Source organism: Gorilla gorilla, chromosome 11 (assembly GCF_029281585.2).
Source record: "Gorilla gorilla gorilla isolate KB3781 chromosome 11, NHGRI_mGorGor1-v2.1_pri, whole genome shotgun sequence".
Classification (NCBI taxonomy): Eukaryota; Metazoa; Chordata; class Mammalia; order Primates; family Hominidae; genus Gorilla; species Gorilla gorilla.
This window is the reverse complement of record NC_073235.2, coordinates 48269791-48294926: the sequence shown is the minus strand read 5'-3', so window position 1 is coordinate 48294926 and position 25136 is coordinate 48269791.

Genomic DNA, 25136 nt, shown 5'->3' with positions numbered 1-25136 from the left:
CTAATCTCAGTAGGACAGAGGTTGCAAAGTCCTATTGCCTTGGGCTTCCAAAATCTTTCAGAGATTCTAATGAAAGAGCTCTTTCAGCTTTTAGTCAGTCTTTGCAATCTTCCCCCTACTTCCCTGGGAGCCAGGCACGAGGCCAATGGAGCCAGGGGACAATCTGAGTGAGCAATACCCAAACCCATACAGGATTCAAAATTTCCCCTCTCTTCTAACACTGACCCATTGTCCTTGGAACATATTTGGGCGCCTCTTGGGAGTTACTTCTTTGTTATATTATATATGCCAGTTGAAAGATTAAGAAAGGGCATTTAAGGTTAAGTCCTACGATGCACTGTAATTGATGGTGAGAATGTGGCTTGAGTGGGAAGTTAAGAGAATCTGTCTCTGTCATGGCAGATAATTTGAGTGAGGGCTGGGAATCTCACAGGTGAAGCAAGGTCAGACCAGAACGAGAGGTTCTCAAATACAGTTTCAGTAGTGGAACTCATTTTTTTAATTAGTAAATCACTATGAAAAACTTCAGTATATAAAAAACTTAGAAACAAAGTTTGGCAATAACACTTCTATTTCTATTTCAACCATCTCTTCTTGTTCTCTACCAACTACCATATTCCAATAGGGACTGCTCTAGTATATAGTAGTAGAATAAGTAAGAGAAAATAACATTTACCGAGATATTATCATGCATCAAGAGTTACATACATTACCATATCTAATATTTATAGAGCACCCTTTTACATAAAACCAAAGCAAGGCACAGAGAAATAAAATAATACTGACCACATGACTTTGGTCTTCTCTTAACCATTATATATTATTTTCAGAGTAAACTACCTACAGGACATGCTGACATTTTAAAATAATTATCTAGTATAAAACTAACTTCACTTTAGAAAGAATTATTATTATGAAGCATAATTCATATGTTACATGGAATTTCGTTTGTGATGAAGCTAAAAAATACAAGAGCCACCTTGAAATAATGTTTTTGAGATGTGATTAAATCACTTGTGTATGACTCTATGTGGTAATGTTTTTTATGTTAAATGTGCGGAAAAAATTCTGCTTGTGTCTGTATTTTATATACCTGTATTACAAACCCAATTTTCAAATATCTGGCTTAAAGAGGAGTTGCTTGTATCACACTAGAAGATAAAAATTGGTGTGAGTGAAATTTGTAAATTCTGAACATCTGAACTTAAAATACATATATATTTATATATTACATGTAAGTTCTATTTATTATATTGAGTCAAAGAATAATAAAAAATTTGGGGGGATTAAACTCTAATTACAGGAATTGCTTGGAAGATATTTTATACTGTAGGAAAAAAGGCAACTAGCATTGAGCTCGTATTGTATAACTAGTTGGATGAAAGTGAGAACTGTATATAACATTATTGCAAAGTTCCCAAGGTCACCTCTTTAGTTCTCTTTTAACATGTATGCATTTCTTATTGATGCTTTATGTTCAATTTTTTTTATTAAAGCATTTGTAACAGAGCCTGGCAATTTCTTTTCTATTTTAGTAATTTCTTCTTCTTCCTTTTTTTTTTCCAACTGCTCTTTATTTTTTTTTAAATCAAATCCTTTACTGATACCCTATCTCCAAAGACAGTGAGAAATCTCACAGCATTCTTTTTGGGGGAGCAGTTGTTCCTTTTCAGGTCACAAAAGTGCCTGGAGCTTTTGCTGTTCTAGAAAACAAGGGGAAGGGAAGCATCTCTGGATCTCTGGTCAACTCTCTGCATTGGTCATTCTCACTGGCATTACTCATTCTGGCTTGTAATACCACTGCCCGTTACTACACGTAAAGGCCCTCGTTGGCCTCAAAGTTGCTTTTTACAGTAGTTTTTTTGTTTGTTTGTCTTTTTTCTTTTTCACTCACAAGATTTTAACCACAGTTAAGCATGACCATTTTTCTCTTGTTTGGCGTCCACATGAACCCACAAGCAAGCCTCTATCTTAGGTCCTGACACCACCTGGGTACAGACTGCAAAAAATCAAGGTTTTGTGGGGCCTGAAGATTATATTATTTGGAGGAATCTTTTAAGGGTCAGAATACCAATCAGAAATCAAAATTAGTTATGAAAGTAAATAATTATCTGGAATGAGAAAAGAATCTCTAACAGATTACGAGTTAGAAAACAGAAATCTGACCCATGAAACAAACTCACAAAATCCAGTGAAACAAAATAATTATTTAATTTTGTTAATGTTTATATGTTCTACACCCGTATTAAAAGATAATTAGATCTTTCCTTAGGAATGGTTGATAGAAATTGATTTTAATAATAATTTTATAATTCACTTTGAGCTTCACAACTTGTTGTTATTTTATATAAAATTTTAGGATTGTTGTCATTCGTTTTCCACAGAGCACTTTTTGGCTCTAGGCATTTCAAACCTCTCCCCCTCCCATATGTCTCTGGTGGTCAGTGTTGTTGTAGGACACATTCAGGTTGCAATACAGTCTCGGGTCCTCTTCTTCCACGTCATGAGTGTTGATAAGGTGGATGGCAGAAATATCCTGCGAAGGCATTCTTACAGCAAGAGAGCTAGCAATAATGTAACTGTACATAATAGTGGCTGTAAGTCACAGCACTACACCCAATAAATCCAAAACGAATGTAACTGGGACACAACTTATCCTTAGTCGGATTCCAAAAATGTCGATGGTCCTGTGGCCATTCTGACACCAGCCCACATAAGAGGAGATATGATGAGGGAAACAAGTGGAAACTGCAGGTAGTTTTAACTAATTATAATGAGGACAAAATGTCTTAATTCTGAAAAATGTTTAAATCCTATGACCATGTAAATAGATTGATAGGGCCTCTCCTGGGCATTAGAATTGTCCTGTTTATGTGGGAGACTAAGACAATTAAGTTCATCATCTTCACAAAAAATATGTCCTTGATCCTAACCATCACACTCTACAATGTTGACACACAGTTTTCTTTTACTCTTTTTTTAATAATTTTTTCTTAGGTCTCATCTCCCTTTATTTTTCAAATGTTTTGCATTTCACTAAATGTTCAGATTTCAGAGGAATGTGTAAAATAAAATCAGTAGGTTAGAATTTAGGCACTTGGAATCGACTTTGTCCATAATATGATTTCATACACAGCTTACTATTAAACTCTGACTCCTAAATGTAAAGTAGAAAGTTTCATGCTATTGCATCACAGAAGAATCAACTCAGCTAATGCTTTCCCTTTCCCAGAATTCCTTCAGTTTAAGTAATGGAAATTCAACTTATACTAGGCTGGTTTCAGCCAAATAAAGTGAGAATGAATAATAATTCCTCATATAAAGTAGAAATGATGGGGCAGCTCTCCAAATCAAAGAAAACACTGCGGAAACCTTAAGAATCTCAGAACCAGGAACCAGAGATTCAATACTGCTAAAATTATTTATCTTCTGATATTTTTCTTCTTCTTTCTCCCTTTCTCCTTTTTCATTTTGTTGCTGTTCACAGGACGATTAGCCATCACACACTTGCAGAGTAGAAAAGTGCAGGTATCCCTACATATATCCTGCTTTGGTAATGAGAGACACAAGAGAACCTCTAACCTCTAGTGACACTAAAATTAAACATTCTGGAAAGAAAACTGATTTATCTTGCTTAGGTAATGCAACCACCTTTGAAAGCTGGAGGGAAATGGAATAACGTGGTCACCTCCAAACCACTCTAGATCATGGTGTGCCATTGTATAGATGGAGAGGGTTGGAGGTCAACATTTATAAATAACATAGATTCATGATAAGGAATCTATGAGTAACTTCATTTATTCATTTTTCTCATCTTATTATTTGCATCTATATTACTTCACAGGCTTATAGTCTTTAAGTTTAATCCCAAATGTAATAAGACTGTGCTGTATCAGCCTAAAATTTAACTTCTAAAAATACAGTTTCTTTTAGGGGTCATTTTAATTGCAGTTCTGAATTCCTTTCATGAATTATATATTGTTTTCTCTGTGTACTTTACTTAAATACAACACATATAATCCTAGTATTAAAGCTTTCAACAAATATGTTTATACTGGGGACTTAAATCACAGAAAACCTTGGTGGGTAACACTCCTAAACTATTATTTAACATTTTTTGACCTTAAGGTTTTGGTTGAAAGATTATCCATAAGTTTAATTGTCATAACAAATTATCCTTTTCTATATTTTTTCACAGTATTTTTTTTCCTTGAGCTGCTCTCTGTCTATTCTAGATTTCTTTGTGATAGATGTGTTTCAATGAGGAAACCAGAAAAATATCCTCAAACATAAACAGGTGTACTTTTTCATAATTTTCTTACTACCTCTGTTTCTCCACTTTTATTCTTTAATAGATATTGGAGTGGTGCAAGTTTCAATGTATAATCTTCTATTCTTTTAAAGTTTGTATAGTTGTGAGTTATATTAACCAAGTATGGGATTGGCTGGGAACAGATTTTATAGAACTAAAGTAGTACGTACTCTAAAGCTTACTTATCCTTTTTAATATTTTATAGTCCCTCAATACATCATATTTTTAAAATATATATCTTTTTTTATTATACTTTAAGTTCTAGGGTACATGTGCACAACGTGCAGGTTTGTTACATAGGTATACATATGCCATGTTGGTTTGCTGCACCCATTAACTCGTCATTTACATTAGGTATTTCTCCTAATGCTATCCCTCCTCCACCCCCCATCTCATGACAGACCCCAGTGTGTGGTGTTCCTCGCCCTGTGCCCAAGTGTTCTCATTGTTCGGTTCCCACCTACGAGTGAGAATATGCTGTGTTTGGTTTTCTCTCTTTGAGATAGTTTGCTCGGAATGATGGTTTCCAGCTTCATCCATGTCCCTACAAAGGACATAAACTCATCCTTTTTTATGGCTGCATAGTATTCCATGGTGTATATGTGCCACATTTTCTTAATCTAGTCAATCATTGATGGACATTTGGGTTGGTTCCAAGTCTTTGCTATTGTGAATAGTGCCACAATAAACATACATGTGCATGTGTCTTTATAGCAACATGATTTATAATCCTTTGGGTATATACCCAGTAATGGTATTGCTGGGTCAAATGGTATTTCTAGTTCTAGATCCTTGAGGAATCGCCACACTGTCTTCCACAATGGTTGAACTAGTTTACAGTCCCACCAACAGTGTAAAAGTGTTCCCATTTCTCCACATCCTCTCCAGCACCTGTTGCTTCCTGACTTTTTAATGATTGCCACTCTAACTGGTGTGAGATGGTATCTCATTGTGGTTTTGATTTGCATTTCATCAGTGATGATGAGCATATTTTTCATGTGTCCATTGGCTGCATAAATGTCTTCTTTTTGAAAAAGATCTGTTCATATCCTTTGCCCACTTGATGGGGTTGATTTTTTCTTGTAAACTTGTTTAAGTTCTTGGTAGATTCTAGATATTAGCCCTTTGTCAGATGGGTAGATTGCAAACATTTTATCCCATTCTGTAGGTTGCCTGTTCACTCTGACGGTAGTTTCTTTTACTGTGCAGAAGCTCTTTAGTTTAATTAGATCCCATTTGTCTATTTTGGCTTTGTTGCCATTGCTTTTGGTGTCATGAAGTCCTTGCCCATGCCTATGTCCTGAATGGTATTGCCTAGGTTTTCTTCTAGGGTTTTTATGGGTTTAGGTCTAACATTTAAGTCTTTAATCCATCTTGAATTAATTTTTGTATAAGGTGTAAAGAAGGGATCCAGTTTCAGCTTTCTACATATGGCTAGCCAGTTTTCCCAGCACCATTTATTAAATAGGGAATCATTTCCCCATTTCTTGTTTTTGTCAGGTTTGTCAAAGATCAGATGGTTGTAGATGTGTGCTGTTACTTCTGAGGGCTCTGTTCTGTTCCATTGGTCTATATCTCTGTTTTGGTACCAGTACCATGCTGTTTTGGTTGCTGTAGGCTTGTAGTATAGTTGGAAGTCAGGTGGCATGATGCCTCTAGCCTTGTTCTTTTTGCTTAGGATTGTCATGGCAATGCAGGCTCTTTTTTAGTTCCATATGAACTTTAAAGTAGCTTTTTCCAATTCTGTGAAGAAAGTCATTGGTAGCTTGATGGGGATGGCATTGAATCTATAAATTACCTTGGGCAGTATGGCCATTTTCACAATATTGATTCTTGGTATCCATGAGCATGGAATGTTCTTCTGTTTGTTTGTGCCCTCTTTTATTTCATTGAGTAGTGTTTTGTAGTTTTCCTTGAAAAGGTCCTTCACATCCCTTGTAAGTTATATTCCTAGGTATTTTATTCTCTTTGTAGCAATTGTGAATGAGAGTTCACTCAAGATTTGGCTCTCTGTTTGTCTGTTATTGCTGTGTAAGAATGCGTGTGATTTTTGCACATTGATTTTGTATCCTGAGACTTTGCTGAAGTTTCTTATCAGCTTAAGGAGATTTTGGGCTGAGACAAGGGGTTTTCTAAATATGCAATCATGGCATCTGCAAACAGGGATAATTTGACTTCCTCTTTTCCTTTTTGAATACCATTTATTTTTTTCTCTTGCGCGACTGCCCTGGTCAGAACTTCCAACACTATGTTGAATAGGAGTGGTGAGAGAGGGCATCCCTGTCTTGTGCCAGTTTTCAAAGGGAATGCTTCCAGTTTTTGCCTATTCAGTATGACACTGGCTGTGGGTTTGTGATATATAGCTCTGATTATTTTGAGATATGTTTCATCAGTACCTAGTTCATTGAGAGTTTTTAGCATGAAGGGATGTTGAATTGTTGAAGGCCATCTCTCCATCTTTATGGTTTTATCTTCCTTTTGTCTTTGATTTTGGTGACCAACAGATGGGATTTTGGTGTGGATGTCCTTTTTGTTGATGTTGATGCTATTCCTTTCTGTTTGTTAGTTTCCTTCTAACAGGCAGGTCCCTCAGCTGCAGCTTTTTGGAGTTTGCTGGAGGTCCACTCCAGACCCTGTTTGCCTGGGTTTCACCAGCAGAGGCTGCAGAACAGCAAATATTGCAGAACAGCAAATATTGCTGCCTGATCCTTCCTCTGGAAGCTTCGTCTCAGAGGGGCACATAGCTGTATGAGGTGTCAGTCGGCCCCTACTGGGAGGTGTCTCCAAGTTAGGCTACACGGGGGTCAGGGACCAACCTGAGGAGGCAGTCCATCTGTTCTCATAGCTCAAACACCATTCTGGGAGAACCACTGCTCTCTTCAGAGCTGTCAGACAGGGATATTTAAGTCTGCAGAAGTTTCTGCTGCCTTTTGTTCAGCTATGCCCTGCCCCCAGAGGTGGAGTCTACAGAGGCAGGCGGGCCTCATTGAGCTGCAGTGGATTCCACCTAGTTCGAACTTCCAGACTGCTTTGTTTACCTACTCAAGCCTCAGCAATGGTGGATGCCCCTCCCCCAGCCAGGCTTGCCACCTTGCAGATCGATCTTGGACTAGCAGTGAGCAAGGCTCCATGGGCGTGGGACCTGCTGAGCCAGACACGGGATATAATCTCCTGGTGTGCTGTTTGCTAAGACCATTGGAAAAGCACAGTGTTTAGGTGGCAGTGTCCCAATTTTCCTGGTACTGTCTATCATGGCTTCCCTTGGCTAGGAAAGGGAAATTCCCCGACCCCTTGTGCTTCCTGGGTGAGGTGATGCCCTGCTCAGCTTTGGCTTGCTGTCTGTGGGCTGCACCCACTTTCTGACCAGTCCCAATGAGATGAACCAGGTACCTCAGTTGGAAATGCAGAAATCACCTGTCTTCTGTGTTGATCACACTGGGAGCTGCAGACCAGAGCTGTTCCTATTCGACCATCTTGGAACGGACCACTCCAATATATCATCTTTTGATAACAAGTATTGTTTTGTAAAACATTTTTAAAAGACAAAAAATAGAGCAAGGAAATAATTGATTATGTATGTTACAAAACAAGAAAGCAACTTGTATATGTCATTCACAGATAATTCTTAAGAAATAATTGAAACAGTTTTTGATGGGACTACTGTTAAAGACTGCTTTAAAGACCATCAAAAGCCATTTTTATTTCCTGAAATTTACTTCCTTAGAAATTTTATTCCATCCATCCAAAAAAAAAAAAAAAAAGACTTAGAAGGAATTATCCTGTCTTTTCTAAGATACTGAAATATGTGCTGTAGAGATTCTAGGAGAAGAGTGAAGGTACAGATTTAATCAGGAGTGGATGTCCTTTCTTTAGACTTATACATCAGAGACAGAATGTCCTCAGAACTAATTTGAGTTTTTGTTATCAATGAAAAAGATAGTAATGCTATAGGACAGGTTACCAACCATGAGTGCCAGTAGGGAGTAATAATACTTACTTCAGGAGTTATTTTATGGATTCAGTGGGTTAGTATTCAGTTGTAACATATGCAAAGAATTTAAATTCGTGTCTAAGACGTAGTAGGTGCTCAATACATTTATATGTTTTTCATCCTCAAAAAGTAATCATTCCGACCAAAATGGAGTAACAGGAACTGAATTTAGCTTCCCACTGGAAACATAACAACAGCAACGACAACAAAATTCAGACAAAATAAACAGTAGCTCTCAAGACAGGATATCAGGTTATGAAGGTAATACCATGTTATGAATACCTGACAGGTGGAAAACAAACAAGGTGAGCCCTAAGTTTGCCCCTGGGTTATTGCCTCAGTGGTTTCCTGGCCACAGCACAAAGAGAGGGAACTGAGATGGAGTCCAGAGAAATTGCTGAGTTGAGGAGATACAGCTAGGAGCCCAGGGAAACCAAGGCCATTAGACTTCATGGGACAGAATACCTGAAGGAGAAAGTTGCACAGGAGAACCCTGCACAAGTGCAGAGTCTTCCTTCAGTATTCAGCAGTGTACCAATCAGCACATGCCTGTGGGAAACTACTGAAGGCTGGAGAATCATTCAAAAGGATTAGAGGAAACAGTACCCGGTGGGCACACAGGGCCAGGAACAATGCTTGTTCCTACAAAATATACCAGAGAGACTCTTAATTCACAGAGCATTGGACAGCATCCTCAGGAAGGTCTTCCCTCAGTACTGAGGAATAATTATTCCTGAGTGAACACTTCTGGACCTAAATTGCATCCCAGAGCAAAGCTCAAGATTTAAAAGAAGAATAGATAGCATCCAAAGAGACAAAAGTCCCAATGTTTGGCATTGAATGTAAGATTAACAAGCATGCAAAAAGAGAAGAAAAATGGTACCTGTAATGAAAATTATCAGTCAATTGAAACGGACCCAGGATGAACATAGATACAAATAATAGGAATGACATTAACACATTTATTACAAAACAAGCAAGGGAACAAAAAAACAGTTATTACAACTCTATTTCGTATGTTCAAAGAGTTTATAGAGCAGAGAAAAATATAAAAAGATCCAGAATGAAACTCTAATGGTGAAACTACAATGTCTGATATGAAAAACAAAACCAAGCAAACAAACAAAAAACACTTGGTGGAATTTAAAAGGCTGGACATTGCAGGAGAAAATACTAGTGAACTTGAAGACTTAGCAACAAAAAACTATCTAAAATGAAACACAGGGAGAAAAAGGGTAATTTTAAGAGATAAAAAGATCATTAGTGAGCAGCAGAACAATTTCAGTTGACCCTAACATACGAGTAACTGTTGTTTCTGAAGAAAATGTATCTGAAGAAATTGCACCCAAACTTCCAGATGTAATGAAAACTATAAACTCACAAATTCAAGAAGCTCAAAAGACCCATAAAAAATAAAAAAAATATACTAAGGTATATCATGATACAGTTTCTCAAAACCTGTATTAGGAGCAACCCTTAAAAAATCCAGAAGAAAAGGACATGGTCTGTTCAAGGAAACAAAGATTAAAAAAAGTCACTCCCATATAGACAGAGGCATTGCTGTAGGATCCTTCATAGTTCCTTCATTTCCCAGTCTCCACACCTGAATCTCTCAAATGGTACCCTTAACACAATTGAATTTTACTAATAAATTGTGAAATATTAATTAAAAATATATAATTATATATCCCTCTTAAAGGTTGAAAAACTCGGGTAAGACAAATACTTTACTTCAAATGATGGCCCACAAAATATCATTACAAAGATGTATTCCTTATGTCTTAAATCACAAATCTGTGGAGAAGGAGATCAAATAGAGAAAAAGGAGGAAAGAATCTTACTTTTGAACACTTGCACGTGAAAGATTATAGGCATCACTGGAAACTGTACAAAGGCTCTGCAATTATAGACTGATCTACCTGTATATTTTCAGAACCTAGTAATGTCTACCACCCCAAGGGGGGACTTTTTTAAAAGGCATAATAGTAGTTTTTTAGCTATATACAAATGATAAAAGCAAAGACATCAAAGTGGGTAGCCTTTCAACTCATGCTCAATTAGAATAAAAGTTTGGTTGCTGTTTTAAACATTTATGACTAACTAACTGTGACAGGCTCTCAGCTTTGCAAACGGGATGATTTTCAGTTGACTTTTGATCTGACTGACAGTTCCTTATACACTTCAGTGTTAGTTTATAACACATGAGCCCACATCTGAATACACATGTGACTAATTAGGGACTGTTTATGGACCATCCGTATAAATTTAACACACAAGAGTGAAGGCATTTTCAACTAGGGGTCATGATTTTAATGAAATAGAGCTAATTAACAAAGGTGCCTGACCTAATTTTTTGTATAGTTAAATTTTTAAAAAATGAATAAAATCTAAAATAAAGCGGATTTTGCATATATATCTGATGGAACATAGTAGATCATTTTAAAGGTCAATATTATGACTAGGAAACAAAAATTATGACGAAGGTATTTCTTTTAAAAGCTTGGTAACACTATAATAAGCTAATATTGTAGACAGTATTCTGGATCTTGATTTCTAAGAACTTTGTGTCTGAGATTTCCCAAGTGTCATAATGTGCTTTGTTTTAGAGGTTTGACTGCACCCCAAAATTTAGGTCTGAATCCCAGCTTTGCCACTTACTAGCTGGAGAATTTGGGGAAGACTCTTAACCTCATCCGCCTTAATTTGTGTATCTAAAAAAAAAGTGGGAATAATAATAGTGAAACTCTCTTCGCAAAAATTATATCAGTGAGATAATTTTGGCAGTGGAGGAGAGCCAGTCTAACCAACCACAATTCTTGCCTTTAGCTTTCAAGCTGCCTTAATTATTTCTGGGCTTAGGAAGAGCTAACTTTGGAACATATTTAGGTTATAGTTTAAATGACAATAGTCATTCCCCTAAACTCAACAGCTTTTATAAAGCTAATGAGAGACTACCAAGCTAGGGGGAGGAGAAGAGCATGAATTCTTTTAAGGTGTGGAATGGTCATAAAATATGAAACTTCTTCAATCACTCCTACAGATAACCACTATTGTAGATTGGACTTTTGAGGTATCTCTTCTGGGTTTTGCATGTCTAACACCAATAGCACCAGTAGCTGACTCAGCTCAAGAAGAGAGCTTTAACCCCCTATGATTTCATCTCTAACCCAACCAATAAGCAGAAAGCACCCATTTCATAGTAGTCACCCCCACTCCTTTCCCCAAACTATCTTTGAAAAACCCCTAACCTATAAGCCGTCGATGAGATTGATTTGAGTAATAACTCCGTCTCCTGTGTGGCCTCTTGTCAATTGAACTCTTTACTGCAGTGCCATTGTCTTTATTTGGGCAGTGGCAGGAAGTATCCACGAGGTGGTTACAGTAGTACCAACCTCAGGATTTCTGGGAGAAGTTAACTCATGCAAGACACTTAGAAGAGTGACAACACTTGGTAAAATACACAACAGCTATTTATTATTATTTAATAAAAACAATCACTGTCAGGTGTGAACTGCCTGTATTGTGCCTTAAAGAGTTATGCAGTGGCAATCCTGTAAGAGGAGAGTCAAATAAAAGGTCTTAGAACTCAGATTTATCAGTGAGATGTAATAAATTTAGTAACATCATTATTCCAAATCACATTTTCTACTGTTTCAAGCAGAAAAGACTACTTTTTTCAAGTGTGAGTTATCTGACAAGAGCCTTTCTCTGAATATTTACTTGAATGTCACCTAGGAAATACTATTTACAATGACTCACCATGCTGGACATGGAGGGAAGACCCAGTGTTTCACTGAAACTCTCCATAGATCTTAGGGTGTTGTGGTGATGTTCTCATTTCCTCTAGACACATCTGGCTTTGAGCTTTGGACTTTTCTGAACTAATTCATTTCATCACCTGATCCCTAGACTTTTATTCCATATTGTATCACACGATAATGACTACTTTTTCTAGCTTACCTCTGTGGTTCACATCACGTGCCCTGAGTCCACATCAGATTTTAGCCACTGAGTGGTAGACCATTCAGCTTCACCCCAAACCTAAGATCATCTCATTTTAGGCACCTGCATTCTGTCTTTCTGCATTCTGTCACAAAGTCTTTTGTGGCAATGTGGGGGCTCATTGACCTGGACACAAGTGTCATCTATAAATAAAGAAGAGCTAACACCTCTAAGATGACCCTCAACCAAAGGGAAACAGGAACCTGTAGGCAGAGTGCTCCACGCTCCTGTCTTTCCTTACCATCCTGCACATTTCTGTGAGACCAGGAAGGAATGAAGGCCCTAGTGTATACAGTAGAGATCTAAATGATTCACTCTTACTCTGTTTTCCTCCTTCCTTTTTAAATTTTCTCTGCTTCTTAGAATCAGAATTTATTTATCTAAAATAAATTAACTACCTGGACACAAGTTATTTTTCCACATAGGCTTTGCCTCAAGGAGAACCTAAACTGAGTTATTCTTCCAAATTCTATTGACACAAAATGCTGGCTTAGAAGGCTTTTCTTTAAGAATGAGGACTGCAGGGGGAATTTATGTGAGAGAATTGCAAACCAGTTAAGGCCGAATATTTAGACACTCCTGTTCTTAAAATCACCCGGACTCCTCCATGACTGGAGACTCTCAACTGGCAGTATCTTACCACAGGCTCTACCCTCCTGCCAAAATGTATGGCTCACTCTGCTCCTCCCCAGACTTGGTCTCTTTCACCTCCCACCTTCATCCCCTAATCCCTCTTAAATTTACAAATGAGCAGTTTATCTATTATTGGTTTTCTTGGTTTATTGTAGTGTTGGTCTGTGAAATATTTTCCCGAAGTTTGTTATCTCAATGGAAGAAATCTCTGGGACAAGAGGTTGAAATAACAATACTTCCCCTATTAGACTAGCATTGTTTACTAAATGTAGAAATTCTAATAGGGTACCCAGTAAATGGGACTTGTTTTTTTGTTTGTTTGTTTTTTTCCAAAAGAAGTTTCTAAGAGATACTAAGCAAACAGGAGCCATTATATTGGAACAGAAATTCTTTGATTTTTTTCCCTCAACATTTGGATGGTTTCCATTATCTCAGAGGGTAATACTAATTCTTTGCTGACTCAGAAAGACTTTTCTAATTTCCGGAAATATATCATAACAAGGAATGTAGTGCTTTTACCAAGACTGCTTAGTAAAATCCATGAGGTTGCTTAAGGTGTGACTCTCCCAGACTACAAATCTTTAACAAGCACCTAAACATAATTGAGCATTTAGTTTTAAGTCTCTTCCAATTTCTTCATTGAGTTTGCAGTTTTCAAACATGAGTGCCTGTTATTCAAAGCTTCAGACTTTGCTATGATTTCTAGATAGAAACAAGTGGAAAAAGAGAAACAGAGGAAATTTTGCTTATTTAAATCACTTCCTTAATTTGATAGCTCAGGATATTTTACATAGGTAATATTCTACCGCCACATACTGCAAGTTATCTGTGGAACTTCCTGAGAATCTGCAATGAAACGTGCTCAAATGTCTAAAGATATAATAACATTTTCTTGATAAATAATGCTTCCATGTCACATAAAATAAAACTGTCAGCATTCCTTTGTAGGTTTCTTTCAAGCTTAAGAGCAGGTCGTTGACAGTTCTAGCATTGTCTTTAAATATCTTATTGAAATGTAGATTAACACGGTGACATCTTATAATTGTTGGAAAACCTTTTCCTTTTAAGATTTGTAGATAAGTGAGTATTAATAAGTATTAGCATAGCCACTGTTATTTTAGCAATTTATTCTAAATGTTGATCTTCCCCCAGGACCTAATATTTAGATTCATTTTAAAACACAGCAGACTACTTAAGACTATAAAGTGGATTTTGCATTGAAAGGCCGTGTAGATAGATATGTCTTCAGATCATCAATTTCCACTACTCAGTCATTATCAAGATCAAGTTGAAGGTAAAAACAAGTGCTTCTTCAAATATCTATAGATCCAAAAAGATCTAAAATTGAGGGGAAAAAAAGTATATCCTGTACAATTTTAGCACAGTGTCCTAATTTAGCAATGCTTGATAAATATGTATTTATTGATTTAAAATTATAATTAAGTCTATGATAACACAAGTGAAAGTAAAGGTAAGAAACCATGTTTTAGAGTTTTGGTGTTTTATTAGAGGCTATTGACTTTCTCCTTCATTGTTACCTGCCCTCCACTGGTGGTAGGACAAGATTGAGTGCTTATCTTTTACCCAAACTTTCCTGCCGCACCTGCACTCAGGGTTCTACTTCCATTTATTTCGGAAGTCAGGGTAGTAATCTTATTACTCCCATTAGCAATCAGGATATATTGATCACATCTAACACAAAGTGAAGACCTGGCAAAATAGCTTTTCTAAATAAATGATTCTTAATTTTTTCCTTAATGAAATGCCAGAGTTTTGCTTTTAGTTTTTCAACTCCGGCGTTGCTAAATTAACTGTAAAATATTTCTTAATGATCAGTTGGGATTGCTAAATATTTGGAGTAAAAAAGCATAAAATTATTGCATATTTATTCATATCTAGAACTATGCCAGGAATTATAAAAGATGCAAAGGACATAAGACATTGCCTTGCCTTTGTGGGAAAATACAGTCATATTGGAAAAACTAGGTGGATATGCTTCAACTGAATTAGAAACCTTTAGTATAAAGACAGTGAAATAAATGGGGGCAGCAACAGAAATCAATATTGGTTGCATTTGGGAGGAGGTAGAAAATGAATAACTAGGAATCAAGATTTAGGAATTATAATTTTTCTGAAAACCTTGGTGGCATTTATTTAAGTACAGAACTCACATTATTGGAGAATCTGTCTAGAAATACCCCAGGTTTTATACATTTACTGAGACATGCTATTACAGCTTCATATTTATCTTATGATTTGTCATCTTTAACTTTGCCAAGAACAATTATAGAAATATTGTATGATGAATGTTAATACATAGGATTGCATTAATGTAGGATGGATGTTAATACGTAGCAAACACAAGGAAGGGTAACCTGCTCATGAAAGTGCTGGAGATTACGTGTTAGAGCTAGTGCCTTTTCAAAATTATATGCTCAAGAGGAATTCCCCTAACAAATTGCTTTTTACCCAATCATTTTCAGTAAATTAGAAATTATGCCGACATTTTATTTTAAAATGAAGGAATGAAATATATAGCCACTTTTATCTTTATCCATATATATAAATATCTTTACATACATACATACATATGCATATTCTTAATTGTCATATCAGTTTGTTGAAAAATTGCATCAAAAATACTTAAGAGATCATGAGAGTTATTTATGCCCCCAAAGGTATAGTATTTAGCTGAGTAATTTATTATTATTAATTACTTATCTATAAAATAGTAGATTTTAAAATAGGAGAATTATTTGGCAAAAGTGGTGTTAAAAAAAAAAGAATGTGTCACAGAAATGGAATTACTTCAGTACTGCAACAGGCAGATGCACATCAAATGTATATAAACATCTGAGTACAAATAAGAAAATATTGGCCTCATTTCAAATGAAATGGAAACAAGATATTAAAGAAACTTTATCAGAAATGAAACAGAAAAAGATCAGAGCCAGGTATGTAGAATCTCAAAGGCCTATGAGCCAAAGAAAAGTAATTTAACTTTAAACTACTCAATTAAAGTGACCATATTCCTATAGAACTGCTGAAGTATACAAAATAGTAAATGTTTAAATTGTAGAAAATAATTTGTTCTTCTATAGTATCCAATAATGAGAATACACTGAAGCACTTCCTTGGGAAATATTTCCTCTCCTCAAATGCAAGATTAGATGTGAGTAGATTCACCATAAAGTCGTTCATGTTTGAGCTTTAAAAAGGAAGACATAGTTGGTTGGCCTAATCAAGGTTAAATTTGATATCTAAAAGGATTAAAAAACTCAAGGAAGAAAAAAAAAAAAAGACGTAGTCAGCCTTGGGCAAAGCAACACATTTTATGAACACATCTTGAGTTCTTAATTAACATATAATAAGTGAATTCCATGATTTAGGATTAATTATCCTAATTCTTTTTTTTCATAATCTAGGGCATTTGAAGATTAATCATTCCAATAGTCCTTTTGAAAATCTAGACCAGTAGAATTACCTGGGAAGCTTTTAAAGCTATAAATCTATCTTCTGAAATTCATTAATTCATCCAATATTTATTTAGTGCTTATTCTAGTCACATTGATAGGGGACTCAGAGATGATCATAGATGATGCCTGCCTCCACAGAGCTCACTCTAGTAAGGAAAAAAAGTTAAGAAAATTTATTTTTGCAATAAAAGTTTTACAATTTTAAAATGGGGAGTTTGGAACATACAGAAATAAATAATAATCAAGACACTTTAATCAGAAGAACTTAATACAGATTTCACCCTAAGAAGGGAACTCTGACTACTGTGTGCAGAGTGGATTTAAGGATTGGTTTCGGTGAGAGAGAAAGCTGGAAATCCAATTATAAGGCAACTTCAGTAGTCAAGGTAATCAGACTCCAAAATGCTGACAATCATGAATGGCATAAAAACTGCTCTTTTGTCTTTCAACTTCCAATTTTGTTGAGCTAGTGGGAGATACCAGCCTGAGAAAGGAGAGTGGTAGCAGAATGAGTTGGGATATTTATTCCCCCTGCCCCTTCCTTGCTTTGACTTTTCTAGTCCCTCTCTCAAAGGCAACACCTTATCTCAGACAGTTCTTACCATCAGGCTATCTTGTCTAGTTTCCAGTAACTGTTCCCTTCCATTGTCCCTTTAGTCTAAATTGTTATAGTTCCCTGTTGCTCCTAGCCTTGAGGTCTTGAAGTATTTCTTTTTGTTTTCCTCAAATCTAATTATATCTTTTAAATATGTTTTTATTAAACTCCCTCTTCACGTTACTTACTTTGAGCAGGTTACTCTTTCCTGGCAGGCCTCTGAATAATACATGTGGCAGTTGTGGAGGAAAAGAGATGTGGACATACTTACATGCATTTGATAATAAAGAAGACAAGACCTAGTGATGGTTTAGAATTGGAGGGTGAGAAAAAGGGAGGTATCAAAGATGCTTCCAGATGATTTCTGGTTTGACCAATAGGTAGATGGAGGGACCCTTTGTAAGAGATAGGGAGAGTAGAGGATAAACCAAGTGGGATTGAGCAGGTCAAGAGTTCAGTCTGAGCCACGTTCAGTAGAACTGTTGAGCAGACAATATGAAATTAGTCAAGAACTTAGAAGAAAAGACAAGGATGTCAATACACATTTTGTTGAGGTGAGTGCCTCAGTGTTATTTCAATGGCATGCAGAAATGAGAAATACAAAGGTCTAGGTCCCCATGGAAGTTAGGATATGCTGGGGAAGAAGATTTGAAAGAAATCATAAACTACAAGATTCAATTACTGCTACACAAAAAAGTACAGGAAAGCATAAGTCAACCTAATAAGAAGACAATCATTTTTAAAGGGTTAAAAAAATGGCAACTCAGATTATATCCCAGTGGAGACATGTTGAGTGGGTGAAAAGATGGAAGAAAAATGTGCCAGGCAGTTGAAACGGTATTTGTTTTAAGTCTCTGTGGAAAGATGGAAATTAGTTCATTTGAGAAACTGAACAGTGGCCAGTGCGGCTGGAGAATAGAAAGCAAAAGAGGAAGTGGCTTAAGATAAAGTTGCAGGTCATGCTAAAGCTGAGTCTGTTAGGTTCTGACTGCTGGGATGCTATTTGATATCAAGAGATTTTGCAGCTTAACTCTAATCAAATCCTAAAAGGATCTCAGCTGTTATGAGAGATCCATTCATTATTAGGTATTAGGTCTTACCCATGCACATCAGACAAAATTGAGATAATATTGTTCAAATGATTTTACAGCCAGACCAATTGACATCTAATCTGTGGTAAAGCACTATTAGACAAGGAAAGTTGGTGACGGAAAAGAAAGTGTATTCGATGTATTAAATCACATGGAAGCAAATATATACAAGTCTAATATTTATGTATGGCCTTATACCTTGAGTGGAACTTTGTAAACTGAAAATCATTTGTGATTTTTTTCTCTTATGTACCCTTGCACTTGTTTGTATTATTATATGTTCAAACCAAACCTATCACATAGAAATCCTATGAAGTAAAACTTAAGGTTACTTAAGGCTTATTTTGGAAAACTTCACTGTGATTTTAGCATTAAATTTAATTTTCCAGGTCTCTTAGCAAAGGCTTGTGTTTTCACTGACTTAGAGGAAATACATTTATAGCTAAATCTCACATTGCTGGTGGTCACTGACTCTGGTCCACATAACAAGTACACGAGTGAATTATGTTTCTATTCAAGGATTATGCATTTCTTCTTCAAATGAAGAAAAAAATGTTAGGAATATTTTCAAACAATGAACTCATATAGTGGTGCTATATGCCAGGCACTGTTCGAAACTCTTTATATATATTAACTTATTTAATCCTTGTAACCATCCTATGAAGGAGGTACTATTATTATAACCATTTCAGAGATGAGAAAACCAAATCACAGATGGTTACTGAACTTGTCTAAAAATGCACAGCAATAAGTTGTAGACTGGAATTTAATTAGACAGTCTTGTTTTAGAATCCACAATCTCAGCTCTCACTGATTGGTACTTTTTTTAATGCAAAAAGATCCATTTGGAGGCATGTAAACACTCATATTGTTGAGTAGGTCCCTAAAAATGATTCGGTCACATTTTCATCCATAATCTTTTCTTGTGTGACAACATACAATTTTTTAAAAATATGCATATTACAGAAACTCTTGAAACTGGTCAGTATTTCTTGTAACTAGGACTATGTCACCATTGTCAGATAAAGTCATATTCAAATCACTTTTTCTTTTCTATTTAAACACCTACAGAATAAAATTGAGTAATGATTTTGATGTAGTTGCTGATTTGATCTAAACATCAGTTGATGAAGTCAAATGTAAACTTGACTCTTACTAAAGTGGATTCAGCTATATTTTAAATGATGCAGAAAAATCTGAAAAAGAAAGGAAAAATCTTCCTATCTATCTAAAATTTCCACACATTTCTTCAAATGTTGGAATCAAATAATAGGTGAGTTTAATGAACACTTAAGAATATTTGCCCGCTTTATTTTTGAAAGAATAAAATTTCAGTAATTATCTGGAGTTGTTTCTCAATCTTAAAATGTCTGTGAATACCATGATGAAAATAAAGTCCATTTTGTGAGATTTTTATTCAGACTGTGAAGGTGATTTGTTTTGAGAAGCATCTAAGCATCTACAGCCCACCCACCATTTTAGTAACTCTGATCGCTCTGTGTAGCATCAAGTTGCTTCATCCAATTTGGACAGTTACCTCATATATAACTATAAATTTCATTCTCTATCATTATCAAAAGCTGAACTGAGGGAAATATTCATCACTGTTACAGGTAATGAAAAAAATGTCAACCAAACATAGATTTCAAACATCCCATAATATAATCACACACTTCTAGGTAGGACTCAATGTATAGAAGATTTTAAAATACTGTTGTGACCTTTAATAGTACCCACTCTATTTTATTTTTTGCTGTCAGTATAGACATACTATCTACTGAGAAACTGGCTTCACTGTTAAGGATGTCTTTTGTGAAAGTTGTTTTCATTTGGAATTTCATTTCTGTGAGTTATTTTGGTGTTCAGAATTTAATTCTAGGATAAAGTGTCAAATATAAGGTTGCTGGCTACATAAATACTAACCCTCTACCCCCAATTCAATTTCAAAGAGCAACTCAGGTGAGAGTAAATAAATAAATAAAAGGTTTGGTTAATGTCAGACACTTGCTTGGTACCATGTCATTCAAAACTCCTTCCATTTAACAACAAAATTTACATTGACATATGAATGATGTATAATGCAGTATAATTACTTACGGGGTCTTTGAAAAGAGAAGCTCCTTTTTTTCCAAGTGATTTAACTTTGAAAAGGAATTACTTCACATGCCCAACAAATACTATTAAAAGGCATTTTATGAGGCTTTTTTTTTTCTGCATATGTCTACACATGGACAGACTATTGTGTGCTCTAAAACCTGTATTTACATGACACAGTTTTATGGTCCAATGGGCAAACACTACTTAGTCCTAAAATAACATCACAGTAATGACTACGGTCAAGACAGCAAGAACACTCCACCATTATTATCCATATCAGACCGCACCAGATGGGGTATCTGTAGTAGAGTGCTGACAGTGGAGAACATAGAACAACAGTTTCTGGTGTATTTGTGTGCTCTGAGGCAGAGCGATATTACACTCAAAATAAGTAGCACATAAGCTCTTTCATTTTGAAGATGTGTTGTATTATGTGTGTATATATATGTATATATACATATGTTTTTATCTGAATTTATTAGATAAATAAGTTAAACAGAGAATTTGAGATTAGTCACATTAAATGGGATTTAGTCCAATTTCACTGGATATAAAGCAGGATTTCTTGGACTCAGTAATATTGAACTTTCTATGGTGGATCATTCTTTGTTGCGCGGGCTGTCCTGTGCATTGTAGGATATTTTGCTGCATTGGTAGCCTCTACTGACTACAAGCTAGTACCTGCCTCTCAGATTTGTGACAACAGAAAAATGCCTCCCAAATGGGAATTACTGTTATAAAGGAATGAAGTCTTGAAAGTACACATACTCTTTGAACCAATTATTCTTTGTCCTTATATATATCAGTTTTTATTAGTTTTCAGATACAAGGTATGTATTTTTTCTCATCCTGTGTTTCATTTATGTTTGTTTTAATTTGCTGGCACAGTTACAGTGGGTAAGCATTTTGCATCTACAATATTATTTTATACATCTTATGTAGTCAGCAAGAAAATAAGATGGGAAATATTAAGGGTTAAATAATATTGATATAAGGAGACATCTTTAAGACAAAGGCCTCAAGTCTTTTGTTAAGGAGGGGGATTGGCTTCTGCAGGTCCCCATTAGGTCATGGGCTCCTGCAGGTCTGCAGCTTTGAGATCGTTTTTGCCCAGTGTTAAAGAAAATGTCTCAACTAAGGAATACTTCATGACAAAAGCTGCTCCCTCCTGGTATCTGTGTTTTTTAAAGTTACTTTTCTCATCTTACGCTTTTAGAATAAAGAGGCTGGTTCTAGGAAATCGAGTAGTTGGAAGGAAGAAAGGGACAAGATTATTTACCACATCACTGGTTATAAACATGATTCGAATTGCAATAATAAACAGAAAAGAAGTCAGTATCCCTGCTTCTTCATCTTTGTGAGTGTCCACCACTGGATCTAATTATCATGCTAAGACTGTCAATTCTGTCATTAGGTGTAGTCAGGAACTCATCATTTTAGTTAATCAAAAATTCTGCTTTGCGAAGAGTAACCATAAATATATGAATTATCAATTTTCAAATTAGTAGAATATAGTAAAAGTCTACTTATTACTATACTTTTCTCATATTATTTAATCTTTTTTCTTTGATAATTCAAAAGGGATTTCAGGATATTTTGTTTGCTTTAGGGTTATCACTATAAAGCTAAGTTATCATTATTCCATAGTTATGAAGAATAGCTATGAAGAAGTGTCTTCTGATAAGGATTTCTGGCTAACATAATGCCAAGAAAAATAGCTTTCAACATCCCATACTGGCATTGAAATATTGATAAGCACTAAACAAGTACAATGACAAAAATAATAGTGTATGTAATTCTGTACTTTTCACAGTATGTAATGTTATAAACATTCAACAAATATTTTAAAAGATCAAATTTTCATTTTTCTGTAAGCTCTTAGCACTACGTATAAGTTGCTTTGCTAAATATTACATATTATATAATAAACAGAGAAAAGGAATGAGACTATTGATATTTCAGAAAATGCATGCTTAACATTGGTAATTGTGATTTTAATATTGCACTAATTTTCTGCATATATACATTTTTCCTTAAGCAAAAACATTTAATGTGCCAAACACCTATTTGTCATTGTATATTTCTCCCAACTTGAATAATTTAAAAAAATTGACCTATTCATGTAAGTTTATCAAGTCTTTTATGAAACTATAAATGTAAAAACACAAACCAGAGTGTTGATAGGTTAAGAGAGAAAATTAAGTCTGTTTGAATAAACAACCACATCAACTCACCCCAGAAACGTATGTTCTAAAGAAATAGAGATAATGAGTAGGCTTGTTGAATTTCTAAATTTACTTTAATTTTTAATGTCTTTTTCTTTGTAATTCTCAAAACTTTTGGTACATAGAGAACAAAATAAGAACCATCCTGCAGCTAATTTTTATAATTTCATCAACTGGTACCAGAGGATTCATTGCTTGGTGGATAAAGTGTTAGCTTTATATTCTAAAGGACACCTTCAAATCCTGTTAAGGTTATATTTTTATTAAAATTTCCATTAATTTTTCCATCAATGTGATTAGAGATTAATATTAATTAATTCTTACCATTTTTTGAAGAAATAAATGGAGCCATATCTGATTCAAACTTAAAGAAGACACAGCATTCAGGCTTTCTTGGTAACCCTTTCCTGGGGTGCAGAATTGGTTGGGGAGCAGGGGAATAAGATATCTTTAATGGCGCTTTATTGAACTTAGCAATTTGAATGGCCTACCCTGATTTTTGGAGATATCAAATTACCATATGGATGATGTCTTTTTCATCAAATCTAGCTCTTATTGTTTACCAAGAAAATGACAAAGGTAATTTTTAATGTTGGATGTAGTACTTATGTGGATGAGTATCTGATATTAATGAGAGTTCTGGGATGAGATCTGTCTGTGCTAAAAACTGCTACATCAACCAACAGATTAATATTATAGAAACTGACCACAGACACCACTGACATTGCTTCTTTGGAGTTTTAAATCACTATAATAAAAAATAATAAAATATATCCCATGAAGAGTATAATCTTCATGCTCTTTAGGGAATTCTGGGATATTAAGGTGAGGCAAAAGATATCTCATTTGCATAACATTCTAAAACTCCTAGGAGAGAGGACTGACAGATTTGGTATTGATGGGTTTGGGTCTGTATCATCGGGAACAATCCTTTGCAGACACCTGTGTGACAAATAATTATTACAAACTTCAGGGATGGACTGTTATCCAAAGTAGGTTGCAAACTTGGCTGGGCCCTGTGGCTCCCACCTGTAATCCCCACACTTTGGGAGGCTGACTCAGGCAGATCACTTGAGCTCAGGAGTTCAAGACCAGCCTGGGCAATATGGAAAACCCCTGTCTCTACAAAAAATTAGCCAGGCTTGGTGGTGCATGCCTGTAATTCCAGCTACTTGGTAGGCTGAGGTGGGAGGATTCCTTTGAGTCCAAGATGTCCAGGCTTCAGTGAGCCATGATCCTTCCACTGTACTCCAGACTGGGTGACAGAGCCAGATTCTGTCTCAGATAAGTTAAAAAAAAAAAAAAAAAGTAGGTTGCAATCTTATCCTAACACCCTTAAATTTCAGTAATTAGTCTGAATGTCACATTCTCTGAAGTACTTTGGATCAAATAAAATTCATGTTCAACTCTGTCATCATCATCTAACTCTGATGGGAGATTTTCAGCATTCTAGGATTTAGAGAGAGATCCAGAGCTTATGTTTTGGAGCATGGCATTCATATTAAAATTTACAGAAGAAGTGTAGTGACCAATATTTCTCTACATATTGCTTGTTTGTTTTTTTCTCTCATGTAATGTTAATGTGAAGAGAGGTTTTTAATCATTTTAGAAAAAATGGATACTATAGAAATATATCAAATATATCATGTGAAATATAGAAATATATCATGTGACAGATCAAAGAAAACCTGTCAAAGCCCCAAACACCAAAACGTATGGGGCCAAATATTTATGCTATATATTGAGATTTCTCACAGTGAGAAAGCTGTTAGACTATTATTTTTAGCAATAAAATTAGGAGTTAACATATATTGGGACATTATTGTTTGTGCCACACAGTGCCAAGAGCTTTGAATCTCACTGAGTCTTCACAGCATCCCTGTCAGGAAAGCATTTTTATTTGTCCCATTATAAAGATAAGTTAACTGAGGTTTAGGGAGATTAATTATCAAAGATCAAATAGCAAACAACAGAACAAGGCAGGGATGTTTCAGAATGACTATGTATGAATTCTTCAAAGTAACAATTTGGTTGGAAATTGCATTGAAAGTAGTATTTTCAGAGAAGCACAAAAAATGAGAATGTATTAATTGTCCATGTCATAAGTGGGGAGAAGAGGTGCAGTGTTCCCTCTTAATGTTGTTTTGCAGCTAGGATTATTACATTAAGAATAAAATGTTCTAGTAACCCGTAGATTGACATTCCCATTCAAAAGAGTGAAAAAAAAGACCACCGTATCCAAATCTTCCCCCAAAACACACGCAATCCATATGGGGCTTGGGCGATCCAGAGCCGAGGTTCAGCCCTTTTTCTCTAAGATTGGATTTCATTCTGCTAACAGCGTGTTGGCTGAGTGCCCACTAGCAAGCAATTAAGACTTTGTGCTTTCCTGCATTTTAGTAGCTCTCCTTATGAAACATGCAGCCACATGGGAATAGAAACTTTGCCAGCTCGGGTCACGGTCTGGGAGCAACATCAGGAGAGCTTCTATGCTCTCAGGACTCACAGTCTTCTGGAAGGTTGAGGAGAGGATGGATGGTTGATTGGCTGTGCCTGTGAGAGAAGATCAAGGAGGGAATCTGAGAAATGGAAACTATAGGAAGATATCAAATTAAAGTTAGGAGAAGAAAGTCAAATGCTATTGTGGAACCTAAAAATAAAGAGAGATAAAACAATTTCTGAAAATTAAGAAGCAATTGGGTTAAATAAAAAGG